Source organism: Polypterus senegalus, chromosome 6, assembly GCF_016835505.1.
Source record: "Polypterus senegalus isolate Bchr_013 chromosome 6, ASM1683550v1, whole genome shotgun sequence".
Classification (NCBI taxonomy): Eukaryota; Metazoa; Chordata; class Cladistia; order Polypteriformes; family Polypteridae; genus Polypterus; species Polypterus senegalus.
The window spans coordinates 172,431,703-172,451,646 of record NC_053159.1 but is presented as its reverse complement, the minus strand read 5'-3'; the positions used below and the strand labels follow the sequence as shown (position 1 = coordinate 172,451,646).

The 19,944-nt window shown below is 41.6% G+C and overlaps 1 protein-coding gene across 2 annotated transcripts in view; it reads right to left on the bottom strand.

Annotated features, from left to right (window-relative positions):
• cers6 (ceramide synthase 6) overlaps window positions 1-19,944 on the bottom strand; it is a 184,978-nt gene that overhangs the window by 114,404 nt on the left and 50,630 nt on the right. The gene's annotated exons all lie outside the window — the stretch shown is intronic.

The following is a 19,944-nucleotide window of genomic DNA, read 5'->3' as shown; positions in this document are numbered from 1 at the left end:
CATCCAATTGCATCCAATTGTGAGAGAAGAACTAGTTTAGTAACCAGTGTGAGTGAATAACTGTGTGGGCTACGGGGGTCCATCCTCACTCTATATATGTACTCAGTGGTCCATGAGTTAAAGGAGTAAGCAAGGAGGTGGTGTTTGCACCTAAACACATGATGAGACAGCAGGCATAACGTGGGGGTTCATTTGAGGCTGCAATTCAATTTGTGGTGGGCTATGCACCTTTGGCTAAAGTATCTTCAGTACCTGACATGCTATATGACAGTCATTCATCAACTCATTTCCTGATCTTCTTATCCACTTTTGGGTTTGTGAAATATATATGGCTGCTCTGCGGTGGGCTGACGCCCTGCTCAGGGTTTGTTTCCTGCCTTGTGCCCTGTGTTGGCTGGGATTGGCTCCAGCAGTCCCCATGACACTGTAGTTAGGATATAGCAGGTTGGATAATGGATGGATGAAATATACAGTGGTGTGAAAAACTATTAGCCTCCTTCCTGATTTCTTATTCTTTTGCATGTTTGTCACACAAAATGTTTCTGATCATCAAACACATTTAACCATTAGTCAAATATAACACAAGTAAACACAAAATGCAGTTTTTAAATGATGGTTTTATTATTTAGGGAGAAAAAATCCAAACCTACATGGCCCTGTGTGAAAAAGTAATTGCCCCCTTGTTAAAAAATAACCTAACTGTGGTGTATCACACCGGAGTTCAATTTCGTAGCCACCCCAGGCCTGATTACTGCCACACCTGTTTCAATCAAGAAATCACTTAAATAGGAGCTGCCTGACACAGAGAAGTAGACCAAAAGCACCTCAAAAGCTAGACATCATGCCAAGATCCAAAGAAATTCAGGAACAAATGAGAACAGAAGTAATTGAGATCTATCAGTCTGGTAAAGGTTATAAAGCCATTTCTAAAGCTTTGGGACTCCAGCGAACCACAGTGAGAGCCATTATCCACAAATGGCAAAAACATGAACCAGTGGTGAACCTTCACAGGAGTGGCCGGCCGACCAAAATTACCCCAAGAGCGCAGGGATGACTCATCCGAGAGGTCACAAAAGACCCCAGGACAACGTCTAAAGAACTGCAGGCATCACTTGCCTCAATTAAGGTCAGTATTCACGACTCCACCATAAGAAAGAGACTGGGCAAAAACGGCCTGCATGGCAGATTTCCAAGGCAAAACCACTGTTAAGCAAAAAGAACATTAGGGCTCGTCTCAATTTTGCTAAGAAGCATCTCAATGATTGCCAAGACTTGGGGAAATATCTTGTGGACTGATGAGACTAAAGTTGAACTTTTTGGAAGGCAAATGTCCCGTTACATCTGGCGTAAAAGGAACACAGCATTTCAGAAAAAGAACATCATACCAACAGTAAACTATGGTGGTGGTGGTAGTGTGATGGTCTGGGGTTGTTTTGCTGCTTCAGGACCTGGAAGGCTTGCTGTGATAGATGGAACCATGAATTCTACTGTCTACCAAAAAATCCTGGTAGGAGAATGTCCGGCCATCTGTTCGTCAACTCAAGCTGAAGCGATCTTGGGTCCTGCAACAGGACAATGACCCAAAACACACCAGCAAATCCACCTCTGAATGGCTAAAGAAAAACAAAATGAAGACGTTGGAGTGGCCTAGTCAAAGTTCTGACCTGAATCCAATTGAGATGCTATGGCATGACCTTAAAAAGGCGGTTCATGCTAGAAAACCCTCAAATAAAGCTGAATTACAACAATTCTGCAAAGATGAGTGGGCCAAAATTCTTCCAGAGCTGTAAAAGACTCATTGCAAGTTATCGCAAACGCTTGATTGCAGTTATTACTGCTAAGGGTGGCCCAACCAGTTATTAGGTTTCAGGGGACAATTACTTTTTCACACAGGGCCATGTAGGTTTGGATTTTTTTTCTCCCTAAATAATAAAAACCATCATTTAAAAACTGCATTTTGTGTTTACTTGTGTTATATTTGACTAATGGTAAAATGTGTTTGATGATCAGAAACATTTTGTGTGACAAACAGGCAAAAGAATAAGAAATCAGGAAGGGGGCAAATAGTTTTTCACACCACTGTATATGGCAGATTCTGCAGTCCTTCACTTTCTGCACTCTTCAATGATTTTAAACAGATAAATTTGTTCATCAATCTACACTCAATAATGACAAAGTGAAGACAGTTTTTTCAGACAGGTTTGCAGGTTTACTAAAAATCAATGACATCTCTCATTCCCAGAAGTAAGTAGGTAGGCAGGTAGGCAGGTAGGCAGGTAGATAGATAGATAGATAGATACTTTATTAATCCCAAGGGGAAATTCACATAATCCAGCAGCAGTATACTGATACAAAGAAACAATATTAAATTAAATAGTAATAAAAATGAAAAAAATAAAAATAAAAAAGCAGACAACAACTTTGAGTAATGTTAGCATTTACTCCCCCAGGTGGAATTGAAGAGTCGTATAGTGTGGGGGAGGAACGATCTCCTCAGTCTGTCAGTGGAGCAGGACGGTGACAAAAGTCTGTCACTGAAGCTACTCCTCTGCCTGGAAATGACATTCAGTATTCAGACCCTTTGGTATTGCAGTCCAAATTGTGGTCAGGCCATCCCGTTTGCTTGGATTGTTCTTGAGATGTGTCTAGAACATGATGGGAGTCCAACTGTGGTAAACTTAATTGAATTGATGGAAGACATCCCTAGACATCGCTTAGAAAGGAACACACCGGTCTATAGAAGGTCTCACAATTCACAGTGCTGGGACATAAACCCATGGAGTTCAAGAAACTCTCTGTAGACCTCTGTGAAAAACATGTGCTGAAGCATAAATCGGGGCAAGGAGCAGCGTGGCCTCAAGAATTGTGAAATGGCAGAAGTTTACCAGTCTTCCTACAGCGGGTTGTTTGGCCAAACCCAGTAACCAGGGAAGGGTCAGGGAGATGACCCAGAACCCAATGGTTACTCTTTGGGCAGGTTTATACTTCACGCTCAGAGCGAGGGCGCTCACGCATTATGGCTGCCACGCGTTTGCAGCGTTCATTTGACGCATCCTCTGAAGTTAATGCAATGCATGTGTGAGAAAACGTCGGGGAGCGCAGTGTGATAAAAGCTGGAATGTGACATCAGAGTCTCTGTTTACTATCTACATGTGACAGAAAGCTGCTTTGAAGATCGATGTGCACGATTTGATGTTTGATGAATGGTTCGATGTGGTGAAGCAAAATGCAGACATACAAATGCATTTGTGGTGCTTTTATATTCAAGCGTCGCATATTCTCCAACATTATGACACGATACATTTTAAAAGTCTCACATACCACCTTCACAACAGCATCAGAATGAACGGCAGTGCATTTGAGCCACAGAGAGAAAAATTAAGGAAATGATGAAAAGGTGTATTTTTATTGTGATTAATGTAGAAATTTTGGCTTTAATCTCAAAATGTCCACTTTAACCTCGTAGTTTACTTTATCATTAAAGTAGACCGTCGTAAACGTCACCTTAAAACCGACCCAGTTTTTGATCGCTAGGCGCTGCTGGGGCTTCCTCCTGAACTGACGACAGCAACACGTTACATTTATGATATTCCAGCTCTTTGCACATTTGGAATCCTTAGATTTATACATGATGTAATTTTCATGATGAAACGTACTTAAGTGTGTATGTTACATTTTATAGATGTCGTTAACATCATTTAAATAATGATACTGTTAATAATTACACATGTGGGGGTGACACAGTGGCAGAGCGGTAGGGCTGCTGTCTCGCAGGGTGTCACATCCCTGCTGTTCCCTGCCTGGAGTTTGCATGTTTTCCTGGTGAGTTTCCACAATGAGCTCCGGTTTCCTTCCAAAGACATGAAGGTTTGGTGATTTGGTGATGCTGAAATGACGCTAGTGTGTGTGTGTGTGCTTGTGTTCACCTTGTGATGAGCTGATGCCCCGTCCAGGGATTGTTTCTGTCTCGTGCCCAATGGTAGCTGGAATGATGGATTTAATCATTAAACATCCATCCTATTCAGAGATATTGTAGCAAAGTGTCCTCGGAATTTAATGGATGTTTCAGGTAATTCACAACACAGCGAAGCCAAACCTGTTCTCACCATGATGACATCTCGAACTGCCACCTGGTGGAATCTTCCTGATTTACGTAAAGTGCGCATACAAGTATTAACAGTAGAGTCCGCTGGAGCACGCATCACGTGAAGTATAAACCTGGCCTAAAAGAGCTATAGAGGTCCTCTGCTGAGAGCCTACTGGAAGAAGGTTCTCTAGCCATCATGTCTGGTGTGTTATGTCTCTTTGCCAACCTCAAACCCGGACAACAGTCATTGTCTGCCCAGTCTCTCCAGTCTGATTCACTGTAGCTTGTTACTCCTTCTGAGTTCTCCCAGGTCTCTTAGTGGCCTCCCTCACTCGTCTTCTTCTTCCACCCTCACTCAGTTTTTGTGGATGGCCTACTATTCCATACTCTCTTCATTTTCTAGTGGTTGATTTAAATAGATCAATTAGGTGGTTATGATAAGAGTGGCTAGACAGAAGACATCCTTGATAAAAAAGAAGTGGCTTAATGGACTCTGAGAGCATGAGGAAAAAGATTCTCTCAATTTGATAAGACACAAACTGAACACTCTGGACAGACTTCCAAATGCTATGTCTGCTGAAGACCAGGCACTGGTCATCACCTGCCTAATACCATCCCTAGCATGAAGCATGGTGGTGACAACATCAGGCAACGGGATAGGGAATTCTCAGCTGCTGGGATGGGGAGCCTGCCAACTTCAGAGAGGTTCTTAATTGTTCTAAAGTGCACACATCCCCAGACTGGGGTGATGGTTGCCCTTTCAGTAGGACAATGACCCAAAGCATACAACCAAGGTGACACTGGAGTGGCTTTGGGACAAGTCTCAGAGTGTACTTGAGTGGTCAAAATTAGGAGAAGGAAGACCCCAGCCAAATACAGAGAGATCCTTGAAGAGAGCCTGCTCGAGAGTGCATGTGACCTCAGAATGGGGTTACGGTTCACCTTTCAGCATGGCAATGACCCAAAGCAAACTGCCCAAACATCACTGGAGTGGCTTTGGGACAAGTCTCAGAATGTACTTGAGTGGTCAAGTTTAGGGGAAGGATGAATGTGGCTAAATACAGAGAGGTCCTTGAAGGAGGTCTGCTCGAGAGTGCATGTGACCTCAGAATGAAGTTACGATTCACGCTGCACCATGACAATGACCTGAAGTATACAGTCAAGACAACACTGGAGTGGCTTCAGGACAAGTCCCTGAGTGTCTTTGAGTGGCCCAACCAAAGCCCAGACCTAAACCCCATAGAACATATGTGGAGACACCTTAAGACTGCAAGTTTATAGACACTTCCCATCCAATCTAATGGGAGCTGCTGGGAAGAATGGAATAAACTGCCCAAGTCCAGGTGTGCAAAACTTGTAGAGGCTTATCAAGAAGACGCAAAGCTGCCATTGCTGCCAGATGGGAAATGGCAAACCACTGAATTAAGAGTCTGAAGACTTCCATGAAGGAGAAATAAAATTTTTTTGTGTGTTTTTGTTTTTTAATAATTTTGCAAAGTTTTCTGCAGACATCTTCACTTTGTCATTATGGGATATTGAGTGTGGACTGAAGGACAAAAATTGCAAATACATCCATTTAAAATGAGATCTAGACAATAAAGTTTGCAGAGAGTGAAGGGTTCTGAAGACTTGCTGAATGCCATTTATTATATTACATTACAACAAGGCTCTGGCCCACTGTAACCTGAATAGGACGAAGGAGCCTCGAGTATATTATATTACAGCATGCCATCTTGCAATATAATATAATATAATATAATATAAAAGGTACACGTAATGTGAATCATACGGACTTGAAATGAAAAAAAAACGTTTCTCGGCTCAGTGAAATCAATGAAGACAGCCATGCTGGAACATACGTCACCCAGATTTCTTCTTCATCCATTCAAATACATGACAGTTACATAAGTGAGGTCAACTTTTTTAAAGAGGCGCCTTCTCCTCACCAGTGGACACAGAGGTCCAGTCTTCTCTTCGATTCTTGGACGATCTTTCACCATTTGTCGCCATCACTTTTTTCACCATTTAATTGTCCCCCCTCCCCTGCACTACAGCCATGCCAGTGAAGAAAATGAAAAATACTAACGTTGACGTTTATATTAATGGCTAAGAATATCACCCCGCTAAGGATCATTAGGCAGTGCTGTAGAGAACATCACTGGAGGATATAAAGCGTTAGGCGCTGCCATTCATTATTTTAAGCAGTGCTTTTTTTTCAATGAGCTGTCAGAACGGAGCTTAGCAATCCCAAGGAGATCCTTCATGGAATTAAAGAGCAAATGTGATTAACCCTCTCACTGTGGTCTCGGGGTGACTTAACGGTTTAACATGCATCCAGAACCGTAGCCCAGTAGACTCGTGCGGCCTGACGTGATCCTCAAACGAGAACGCACATCTGGGGAAAACCCGTTAGAAAGTGTGCAGTGATTAGCCACGAAATCCTGCACTGCAAAGGCTCCGCCCACAGGGCTCCTTCCTAAAACACCCGCCCCCCCCCCATTTCTTCCAGTCTGTGCATTTTAAACCACCAGGACAGAGCAAAAGATACTGAAGAAAAGACTTGATGCCAAGAGAAAATAAAAAGCTAAAATTGCTGTTATCATCAGTTCAGGAGCTCAGTAGCACAAGGTCACTGAAGCTTAATAATTAATTTGCACGTTGTGTGATGGATGCCCGAGGCCCATGCCCAGCTGGGACGCCCCTTTAGCATTGAATCCAGGGAAGCTGCCATGGGAGGCTCATTACGTTCCCTGGAACACTTGGTGGAGGTCCCCCTGGGTGGTATCGGGACCATGATTGTGGAACACCGGAGTTCATGCTTTTTGGGCTCTGTGGCCACCACCAGAGGGAGCTGAACAGCTTAACGAGCCTGTCTGGGCTGTGAGTGGAGCCTAATTATGCTAATTAGCACCTGAAGCACTTCCGGGTGGGCTATAAGAGGAGCCTGCAGCCACCACTCAAGGAGCCAGAGCCAGAGTCGGGAGGAGGGAGACGAAGCTGCCGAGAGGAGTGGAGGAAAGGAAGAGTGTTTTAGTGGTGCTGTTTTGTTTGGTTTGTCTTTTGGGATTCTGTTGTGCCTGTGGGAAGATGTGCCCCACAGGTGAAGAAAATAAAATATTTCTTTTTTTTAGGTGTGCCTCACAGTGTCAGTCTGTGTCGGGTTGGCGCCCATATAGCGCCTTTCACAGTTGTAATGAGTGCAAAGACATTGGAGACACACTTAGACCACCAGACAGTTGAGAAACGCCTCTGTCTACTATGATATTATTCTGTAGTCACTACATGGCATAACAACAGCAAGTAGAGTGGAGATAAGCATTGCGGTCTACATTGTCATGCATGTGCCTCTGAGGATCACCCTCCAGGGTCTGATAAGGTATGCAATAACCTGCTGGGACAGCAGCTGCCATTTTGTATATTTTCTGTTCCTTAGCTAAGAGAACCTGACCAAGGAGGGCAGACAGTCAATTAAGCCGTACCCCAACCGGGTGGGACAGTAAAAATCCAAGGGCCTCCCGGAAGATGGTGTCTCAGTTGGTGGAACTACATCCCATACAAAACGAGCTCCCAGACACAGATCTGCTCAAGAGAGATGATTATTTTGAGCCACTGAGGCTAAAGATGGGCCTGTTATGCTTATTTTTGGTTGCGCCATCAAGTGTCCACTTTACTTCAGTTGTTCTGGACACTTGCAGTTAATGGGGTGGTCTGATTAGCACCCTACATTTTCCCCAGTTCTCTGATTCCTTATTTGCCTCCCACAATATACCATGTGTTAGGCTGAACGTGGGCTGGCACCGTAGGTCAAGTGTTTCACATGCATATTTAATTCAGTGACTCGCATCCTCAGATGAGTAGGAGGAACCATAACATTGTTTCATAAATTTCACCACTGCATTCATAGGCCTGTTTTCAAATTGAACTCTCAAAGCCCAAACTCGCCATCGTATTGGAACAGCTCTCACGGAACAGGCAGACGCTGCAGTCACATGACAATGAGCGACATTGATAAACTTGTTACTCATACCGATTCAGAAATAGAGGCAGATTACAGCAAGGGGGAAGTGGACAGCAGTGGAGCTTGGAACAGCAGCACAGTAAGATGGTGGAGAGAGAAAGCAGCCAAATGCCCGGCGTTTGATTGTCCGGTCAAATCAAAGTGTGATCTCTCACTATCTAAACTGAGATCAACACATCTCTTGGCAACCGCAAAAATGGCACAAGTGGATTTAAAGGCACAAGGAAAGATCACCACTGTACAGCAATAATGGTGAGCACTGCTTGATATCAGTACTTCAGTGCTACTGCCCATCATACTACAACACACCGGAACATTCTCAAAACTAGCGAAATACAATAAAGGGGTCACAGAAGGATATTATATTATATTATATTATATTAGCTATGCCACCCATCTAAGATGAGTTGAAATCTAAATAATCAATATAGACCTCAGTGTTCATATTAGCAGTGTTTCATGCAATACACATATCTCTGTTGTATGCCATTTGATAAAAGAATTCCTAAAAACAGGATTAAAGTTTGTGATGCACCATCTGTTGGAATGACATTAGCAATCCACAGGTCTCTGTTATAGCAATTTAGTATGGCATTCATAGAGTCAGTGTTACTGTATGTGATACACCACCTGCTGGAATGACAAATGCAATGCATTGTATTACTAAAAATGTTTGTGACACACCATCTGTTGGAAAGAGAAATGCAACCTACATGTCTCTGTTATATGCAATTTACTGTAGTATAGGATTTGTAAAAATCAGTGTTACTGTACAGTGGTGTGAAAAACTATTTGCCCCCTTCCTGATTTCTTATTCTTTTGCATGTTTGTCACACAAAATGTTTCTGATCATCAAACACATTTAACCATTAGTCAAATATAACACAAGTAAACACAAAATGCAGTTTTTAAATGATGGTTTTTATTATTTAGGGAGAAAAAAAAATCCAAACCTACATGGCCCTGTGTGAAAAAGTAATTGCCCCTGAACCTAACAACTGGTTGGGCCACCCTTAGCAGCAATAACTGCAATCAAGCGTTTGCGATAACTTGCAATGAGTCTTTTACAGCGCTCTGGAGGAATTTTGGCCCACTCATCTTTGCAGAATTGTTGTAATTCAGCTTTATTTGAGGGTTTTCTAGCATGAACTGCCTTTTTAAGGTCATGCCATAGCATCTCAATTGGATTCAGGTCAGGACTTTGACTAGGCCACTCCAAAGTCTTCATTTTGTTTTTCTTTAGCCATTCAGAGGTGGATTTGCTGGTGTGTTTTGGGTCATTGTCCTGTTGCAGCACCCAAGATCGCTTCAGCTTGAGTTGATGAACAGATGGCCGGACATTCTCCTTCAGGATTTTTTGGTAGACAGTAGAATTCATGGTTCCATCTATTACAGCAAGCCTTCCAGGTCCTGAAGCAGCAAAACAACCCCAGACCATCACACTACCACCACCATATTTTACTGTTGGTATGATGTTCTTTTTCTGAAATGCTGTGTTCCTTTTACGCCAGATGTAACGGGACATTTGCCTTCCAAAAAGTTCAACTTTTGTCTCATCAGTCCACAAGGTATTTTCCCAAAAGTCTTGGCAATCATTGAGATGTTTCTTAGCAAAATTGAGACGAGCCCTAATGTTCTTTTTGCTTAACAGTGGTTTGCGTCTTGGAAATCTGCCATGCAGGCCGTTTTTGCCCAGTCTCTTTCTTATGGTGGAGTCGTGAACACTGACCTTAATTGAGGCACGTGAGGCCTGCAGTTCTTTAGACGTTGTCCTGGGGTCTTTTGTGACCTCTCGGATGAGTCGTCTCTGCGCTCTTGGGGTAATTTTGGTCGGCTGGCCACTCCTGGGAAGGTTCACCACTGTTCCATGTTTTTGCCATTTGTGGATAATGGCTCTCACTGTGGTTAGCTGGAGTCCCAAAGCTTTAGAAATGGCTTTATAACCTTTACCAGACTGATAGATCTCAATTACTTCTGTTCTCATTTGTTCCTGAATTTCTTTGGATCTTGGCATGATGTCTAGCTTTTGAGGTGCTTTTGGTCTACTTCTCTGTGTCAGGCAGCTCCTATTGAAGTGATTTCTTGATTGAAACAGGTGTGGCAGTAATCAGGCCTGGGGGTGGCTACGGAAATTGAACTCAGGTGTGATACACCACAGTTAGGTTATTTTTTAACAAGGGGGCAATTACTTTTTCACACAGGGATTTTTTTCTCCCTAAATACTTATAAACTGCATTTTGTGTTTACTTGTGTTATATTTGACTAATGGTTAAATGTGTTTGATGATCAGAAACATTTTGTGTGACAAACATGCAAAAGAATAAGAAATCAGGAAGGGGGCAAATAGTTTTTCACACCACTGTATTGATATGCCCCCTAATAGAATAACAAATGCAATGCATTGAATAACTAAAAATGTTTGTGACACAACTTCTTTTGGAAAGACAAATGCAATCCACATGTCTCTGTTATATGCAATTTAGTATGGCATTCGTAAAATCAGTGTTACTATATGTAATATGCCCCCTAAAAGAATAACAAATGCAATGCATTGCATAGCTAAAAATGTTTGTGACACACCTTCTGTTGGAAAGACAAATGCAATCCACATGTCTCTGTTATATGCAATTTAGTATGGCATTTGTAAAATCAGTGTTACTGTATGTGATATGCCCCCTAATGGAATGACAAATGCAATGCATTGTATTACTTAAAATGTTTGTGACACACCATCTGTTGGAAAGAGAAATGCAATCCACAAATCTCTGTTATATACCATTTGGTATAGGATTCGTAGTATAGGAGTCTGTCCCTATTACATTTCTAGCCAGTGGGTGCAGGAGATGTCATCACAGCTGAGAGATCTCAGCATCAGACAGGGTCCTGACATTCTCATTTTCCTTGAAAGAAAATCAAACAAAAGTTCTTCATAGGACCAGCTAACAGTTCAGTGCAGAATTCAAGCAGGAAATAAAAGATCAGCCATTGTTGGAGCAGAGGTTGATGTTAACTCAGAAAACGAAAAGATCGGTATAAATCTGAATGGCTTCCCCGGTGCCATAACTTAAAATTAGTGTTTTATAGTGTGAATACTGTCACGTGTACCGAGGATAGTAAAATTTTTACTGTTCAGGTGGCTATTAACATGCAACACATTTTTTTTACTGCAGTCGTGTGGAGGGTGCGGCTGTATCAGTACATGCTCCCAACCAACCGACAGTGCATACATTTTATGTGAACATTGTAGTAATCTGCAGAGGACCCCAGAGATGGGCGGGGCTGGATGCATGATTGACAGCAAGCATCCACGCAGATAAACTGAACTGTGAATTCAATACATTCCAGGATTATTCACGATACGCTTTGCAAGCTTGAGAAAGTTGAAGAATGCAGTATAGGAGATCAAGACAAATAAAAGCCTTCGCAGATAATAAGTGGATAAGCAGAAGACAAACGGGAGCAAGAATGGCCATTGCTAGATGGCGGTGAGTGTCCACTACTTTATGAGGCGTTTCTCATGGACATAACAGTTTGAAGGTTTTACTTCACAGACTGCTATTGCTATGTAAACACATCCGTTCTTAGGTTGTAATGCGGGTGCCTTTCCATTTCTGTGTCTGCTATGATTATTTTATTTTATGTTAATACAAAAGGCTTCCAAATTTATTTAACAATGTCTAGTAATAAGTAAAAGTAAACATATCATACATGTCTTTTTATGAAGATTTCATACCATAAAGCCTGAATCACAATATGAATTGCATCTTGGGATGACAGGAATGTCTCATGTCTAATCTGAAAGTTTGTTATCTCCAGTCTGCATAGACAAATGAGACTAAATATTTTTTTCCATCACTATCAACTACATGGGATAAATAATGTATAAAAATGTCGTTTCTGGGTGGAGTGTTTCCTTAATGTATAGGTCAAGGACAATTTGATATAAAGTAAAAGTGAAAAAGACGATGCAGGAATTCAGTGAAAGATTATTGTACTGTCATGGAAGTGAAATAAGACAAAAGCAGCACACGACTAGAAGTGACTAAATCCCAGGAAACTCAGGCCCGCTCTACAGTCAAATCATGAGGTGACAAGTGGATGTGAAGTCTGCATTCCATTTGAGCAGTTGGAAGACCCTCAATGTAACGAGAGCAGCCCATGTGGGAGCGTCTCAGGCACTTTCCTGCCAGCCTGCACAATGACTAAGGATGACTGCAGCCTGAAATTCTGATGGATTCAGCCAGCAGGCACTTAATTAGGCAGCCAGCTAAATGCTACTAGAGATGATATCTTGCTGTTGCATGCTAGAGATTCTTTCACCTATTTATTTATCGTTGCACTCAGCCTTGTGGACCGAAGCCAGGGAAATCTGCAGTTCCTTAATGATGCTTGCATTTTGGCAGAACAAATGTTCAGCCTGATTGTGCAGTGAAGCGATTCATCCACAGTCGAGAGAAATTAATCTAATTACAAGGGAACTGACTTATGCACACACACACACGCAATAAGCGTGCAACCAGCTGTGAGCAAGCAGGCCAAGTGCGATCATTGGCACAACTGAGATCAACACATCTCTTGGCGACCGCACAAACCGCACATGTGGATTTAAAGGGCGTCTCTACTGGCACGAGGAAAGATCACCATTGTAAGGCAACAATGGAGAGCACTGCTTGATATCAGTACTTCAGTGCTGCTGCTCATCATATTACAACACACCAGAACATTCTCAAACTAGTGAAATCCAATAAAGGCATCACAGAAGGATATTATATTATATTATATTATATTATATTATATTATATTATATTATATTAGCTGTGCTACCCATCTAAGACAGGTTGAAATCTAGATAATCAACATAGACCTCAGACTTAACATTTGCAGTGCTCTATGCAATCCACCTGTCTCTGTAATCTGCCATTTGGTATAGGATTCATAAAAGCTGTGTTAATTCACTCGGTGGGTTGGCACCCTGCCCGGGATTGGTTCCTGCCTTGTGCCCTGTGTTGGCTGGGATTGGCTCCAGCAGACCCCCGTGACCCTGTGTTCGGATTCAGCGGGTTGGAAAATGGATGGATGGATGTTTTAATCCATTGTGATATACCACCTGCTGGAACAGACAAATAAAATGCATATTTTTACTAAATATATTTGTGATGCGCCACCTGTTAGAATGGAAAATGCAATTCACATGTCTCTGTTATCTGCCATTTGGTATCAGACTAATAAAAGCTGTGTTAATGTTTGTAATTCACCACCAGCTGGAATGACAAAAGAAATGCATTTTATTACTAAAATGTTTGTGATGCAACATTTGTTGGAATGACAAGTATGGTGTTATTTCAGTGCCACTATTCTGAGCGCACATAAAAAAATATTGCAAGTGCAAGTGTTGCATTTTGAGGAGAAATTTATTTTGAGCGTACAAAAGCTGAATTTGAGTGAACAAAATTCATTGCTGCGTGCAAAAAATGTATTTCAGTGTTTGCACTTATCCATATACACACACACAATAGCACCCCTCTCGCTCAGTTTTTCATTTAAACTTGCTGCGCAATGTGTTGCTAGCTCACAACATTCTCTGCTGCAAGCGCTCAACTCTCTGTACACCGTTATAAGTGTGCCACAAAACCAACCAATCACAGACTTGGTTTCAAAAATTCTGATTGGCTCTTACGGTCTCCAATCAGCTCGCTAGCTGCTGCATTCCGGAAACAGTCCGAAATGTAGCTAAATCCAGCTAAACTCAATTAAACCCCAATTTGCGGATAATATCTTTAATTATTTTATTTTAAAATATATTATTTGTTAAGACTATCGTTGGTGTAGTATAATGTAGTTGCATTATACAACCATGCCAACTGACTGTTTCGGAATGCAGCAGCTAGCGAGCTGATTGGAGACCGTAAGAGCCAATCAGAATTTTTGAAACCAAGTCTGTGATTGGTTGGTTTTGTGGCACACTTATAACGGTGTACAGAGAGTTGAGCTCTCGCAGCAGAGAATGTTGTGGCGCAAGCAACACATTGTGAGCAAGCGCAAATGAAAAACTGGCGAGAGGGGTGCTATTGTGTGTGTATATGGATAAGCGCAAACACTGAAATACATTTTTTGCACGCATCAATGAATTTTGTTCACTCAAATTCAGCTTTTGTACGCTCAAAATAAATTTCTCTTCAAAATGCAACACTTGCACTTGCAATCTTTTTTTACGTGCGCTCAATATTTTTTTACGTGTGCTCAGAATAGTGGCACTGAAATAACGCCATAGACAAGTACAATCCACATGTCTCTGTTATATGCCATTTGATATAAAATTTGTTAAAGTGCTGTTATTGTTTGTGATGTACCATCTATTGGAATGATAAATGCAATCTATGTATCTCTGTTATCTGCCATTTGGTATATGATACATAAAAGAAGTGTTAATGTTTGTGATATAGCATCTGTTGGAATGACAAATACAATGCATTTTATTACTAAAAATGTTTGTGATGCATCACCTGTTGGAATGACTAGTGCAATCCACATGCCTCTATTATATGCCATTAGGGTTAGGAATCATAAGAACAGTGTTAATGTTTGTGATGTGTCACCCGTTGGAAAGACAAATGCAATGTTTTTTGTTACTATAAATGTGTGTGATGCACCATCTGTTGGAATGACAAATACAATGCATTTTATTATTAAAACTTTTCGCAATGCACCACCTGTTGGAAAAACAGTTGCATTCTACATGTCTCTGTTATATGCCATTTGGTTTAGGATTCATAAACGTGGTGCCAATGTTTATGATGCTCCACCTGTTGGAATGACAAATTCAATTCTTTTTGTTGTTATAAATGTGTGTAATGCACCATCTGCTGGAATGACAAATGCAATCCACATGTCTCTGTTATCTGCCATTTGGTATATGATTCGTAAAAGCAGTGTTAATGTTTGTAATGTGCCATCTGTTGGAATGAAAAGTGCAATACATTCAATTATTAAAAATGTGTGTGATATGTCAGAGACATAACATCCAGACAGACATGCTGACAGACACACTGACACTTATCCTTGTAATGAAGGTGGACTGCAGCAGCAGCCAGTAGGCAAATGCGAATTAAAGATCGGGTGAGGCCAGCTACTCATCATGGCCAGTACTCCAGACTGGCAGAAGAATCATTTCTAAGTGAAGTGCCACCTTTGAGTGACAGTGACCTCTCCAGAAGGTCATAGTCTTTTCCACACCTTTCTGAAAAGCTCTTCTCAAAAAACTGATGTAAACAGGACAGCTATGGCTACCAGAGAGTGTAGCAGTAGGAAGATTTAACGCTTCAGGATGGATATTTTCTGATTTATTATTCTTCTTGTTACTTGTGAATTATTAGTTTTCTTGCCTTTGTGTCATTTCAGTTGTATATTTTTTTACCATTTATTATTTGTGTTCTTTTCTGTATCTTGTAATGTGCTGCCATTGCTTGTGCTTGGTGGGTGGGGCCACCGTCACCTCACTGCCTACTGCCTCCTGCCATTACACTGTGGTCAAGGCACAGATTCGGAAGTTATAAGGTAGGAGTGCTAAGCACTGCACCACTGTGCTGTTCAGAAGGATTTATTATTCAACTGTTTTATTCTTGTATAGTGCTTTTCACAAACTATTGGCTCAGAGCCCGAGTTCATACAATAATGTGAAAAAGTAAGTGTACCCCATGGAAACTGTTTTTCGACAAATCTTGAATAGGCAAACAGTAGATCATCATGCACACAGTGGGTACAGATAAAGGTGACATACTTAAAAAAAATGACACTGACATGATGTAATCGCTCTCATAATGTCATCTTGATTTCAAAACCCTCCTTTTAACATATAAAGCCTTAAATGGCTGAGGTCCGGCTTAGTTGTCTGAACTTATAATGAATGACTTACAAACAGAGTGCACATTAAGATCTCAAGATGCCGGTCTGCTTTTGATTCCAAGAATTAATAAAAATAAAAGTGAGAGGTCGAGCTTTTAGTTACAGGGCCCCTAAACTGTGGAGTGGTCTGCCTGCCACTATAAGAGATGTCCCTTCGGTATCAGCTTTCAAATCTCGGCTGAAGACTCACTACTTCAGTTTAGCACACCCTGACTAGAGCTGCTGATTAACTGTACAGACTGCATCTCTGTTGTTGGTCATTAGCACTAAAACATAAGTAACATGATAGTTAGAATTTGTTACTAACCCTCACCTATTCTGTTTCTCTTGTCGGTACTCAAATGTGGCACTTGGTGCAACTGCCCACCTGCCAAGTTGTTTTGCCTGCCTAAGATAAAGTTATCTCTGATGTAGGATCGCAGGAATCATTGGGTAGAGGGGTCCTTTCATCAGATTGGCTGGCCCAGGACTGACTCAGCTGTGGAATGGCCAATAGGGGTGGGCAGCTTGATGGCTGAGGCCTTCAGGACTCTAAACAAATCCAAATCCTATGATGTGATATCATCTACTGTTAAATTCTGCTCCATACTTGTAATATTTTTATTTTACTCTTATACTGTATTGAGGATTACTTGCATTCTGTGTTCTGTTCTGTGTATTGTGTTGTATTTAGCCGATTTTGTTTTGATACCCACTGCACGTCCAACCTACCTAGAAAGGGGTCTACCTAGAAAGACAAGCAATTAAATAAACTCACTTAGCCGCTGATAGACAAGGGGGGCAAACGCGTCCACAAGACAAAACCACCGACTCTGCATTTCAATTATTTTTCTGACAATTTCAATGGTTTCTAGGAGCCCGGACTTTTTACAGCACAGGCTTACACAGCTAGTAGAGGATAACATGACATGACATAATGTGACACAACATCCTCCAGGGTGGCGCTGTGACCTCGCAGTAAGGAGACCAGAATCCACATCCCAGGTTCTCCCTGTGTGTGTGTGTGCAGGCTAGGTGATTTGGCGATCCTAAATTGGCCCTGCTGGTGTTGTCTTTGTGTATGTGTGTGTGTGAGTGTGTGTCCGCCCTGTGATGGACTGGCACCCTGTTCAGGGTTTGTTCCTGCCTTGTGCCCAATGCTAACTAGTACAGGCACCAGAAGACCCTGTTCAGGGCAAAGCTGGTTAGAAAATGGCTGACTGACTGACTGACTGATCCTTCAGCTCACCTAATTCAAATCGCGGAAACGTTATATCACATACCAGAGGGGGACCTAAAAATGACTGCAATGGGTCAGTCGCACAAAAGAAGGGTGTAGTTATAAATATGCCGCGAGGTATTGAATGCCCACAGTCTGGTTCATCAGTCTGCCCAGTGACATCAGGCTGAGCTGATCAACGGCGTATTTCGGTGGTTTATTCTGCAATTGTGCACGGCATGTACAGACCACCGTAGCAGGTTTTCTAGAGACCATGATGATCACATTTTTCAACACGGACAGACTCGGGCATAAAGAGTGTGTTCCCCGTGGCCAGACCGGTAGTCAGTGACATTACACTTAAGTGTTGAAGCATCTATAGGAAAAGAAAATCCAAAATGGTGGCACACCCAAAACTGGATTTTACACCACCACAACACTTCTGCCCTCGCTGCATTGTCACTCAACGAGTTTTTGACCGAACACAATGTGGTTGTTGCCTCGGACCCTCTGTATTTGCCAGATCTCGTGCTCTGCGACTTCTTTGTACTTCCTCGTATACAAAGTATAAGGAAAGTATTGGAATCGTCCAAAAATTCGATCTCGAGATTTTGATGAATCTCGATGTGTTAGACCTTCTCGAGTCTGAAAATACCATTTTTGGAATTCTGTGTGTGTGTGTGTGTGTGTGTAACTTGAGTACACATGTAGGTCAACCAAATTTTGCATAAAAGTATTTGGTACAAAACGCAGATTTCTATCAACTTTTGGGCTATTTCCACTAATAGGAAGTGGTACTTTACCTTTTTAGTCATGCAGCTACAGAGTCCAATTTATATAATATATTATTAATTTGATTTGATTTGTTGTTGATGGTTCTTTAAAGTACATAATATAAAAATAGAACCCTTGTCTTGCGGTTTACTCCTCAAATATCCATCCCCATATCTGAGTATACGAGAAAGTCGAGGGGAGACCACTCCTGATTTTTTGTTCCTAAAATTAAAATGAAAAACTGAAAGGGAAGAAGATTAGCTACCATGTTAGAAATCCAGGAATAAATACTGGAGGATGTGGACACGGTAACAGAAGATGAGTACAGGAAATTTTAGCAGGAGCGCGAGAGGAGAGAATGGCATCTCAAGGAGAGTATTGTGAAGGTGACTGAAAGGGAATCACTGTAAGTCTTACAGTAAAGGGGTCTGCTTTTTTAACTATTCTGGGAATTTTCGGGTATCCTTCATGGAATAAATATCTGGACAAAAGCCCAAACAGACACGGAGAGAACCTGAAAGTACCTCACAGTAATCAGCCCAAGAACTGAATCCAGCACCATAAAGTACCCATCGAGTTTGGAATAATTCTAAATAGGTAACATTTAACATAATAAAAGTATTAAATGTGCCACTAAAAATCAGTGTTCAGAAATGATCAGGTGGATTTAAAGAACTGTCTGCAGCTTTCAGCCAACAAATTATTCAGCAAAAGTGTGTCAAGAAACACAATCTATCTATCATATAGTGCCTTTCACATCTATCTATCTATTATATAGTGCCTTTCATATCTATCTATCTATCTATCTAATAAAGAATGCCTTTCACATCTATCTATCTACTATATAGCGCCTTTCACATCTATCTATCTATCTATCTATGTATCTATCTATCTGTCTATCTAATATACAGTGCCTTTCACATCTGTCTATATATCTACTATATAGTGCCTTTCACATCTTTCTATCTATCTAACCCTATAGACATGCCCTCTAACAAGGAGGCAGTGTTGGACACATCTGGTTTGAAGACCCCATCACTAACCCTGGGGTGAATGAATTTTGACCAGAGATGTTGAAAGCGCTGGACATTGTTGGCACGGCATGTTTAACACTTTCATTGATCGTCGCAGAGAAGGTCGGTGAAGTGCCCATGGAACAGCAGACTGGTGACCACAGGGCGTATTCCCACCACAGAGGGATTGCATTCTTCAGCCTCCCAGGTAGGACTTATGCAAGGCTGCTGGAAGGACGACGGTATTCGATGGCCGAGCCAAAGATACTGGAGGCCCAATTTATATTCCATCCTGACTGTGGAACAGCAGACGAGCTTTTCTCCCTTGCGCAGTTGCTGAAGGCTGCTAGAGAGAATGATATCCCAGTCTTTGTAAAATGTGTTTTGTAGATTTGGAAAAAGAAAAGCATGTCAAACGAGGAATATAAATGACACAATTATCAAACTGGTCAATGTTTCTTTTGCATTGATTGCACAGTACTTATCTGAGAATCACTTCTAAATACGTGGAAACATGGATGCTTAGTAGAGACGTACAGATCTGGAGCTGACTGAGGTTTTAAAGCTGCAGTTAATATTCGAAATGAGCCGCAGAGGTTTTAGTGAAATCCAAAGCCAATAGTTCACACAAAAACTAAGAGGAAACTTGATAATACACACACAACAAGAGACATCAATTACAATACAATACAGTTTATTTTTGTGTAGCACAAAATCACACAAGAAGTGCCGCAATGGGCTTTAACAGACCCTGCCTTTTGACAGCCCCCCAGCCTCGACTGTATAAGAAGACAAGGAAAAACTCCCAAAAAAAAAAAATGGAGGTAACCTTGGGAAAGGCAGTTCAAAGAGAGACCCCTGTCCAGGTAGGATGGGCGTGCAGTGGGTGTCAAAATACAACACAATACACAGAACAGAACACAAGTAATCCTTAATACAATACAACAGTACA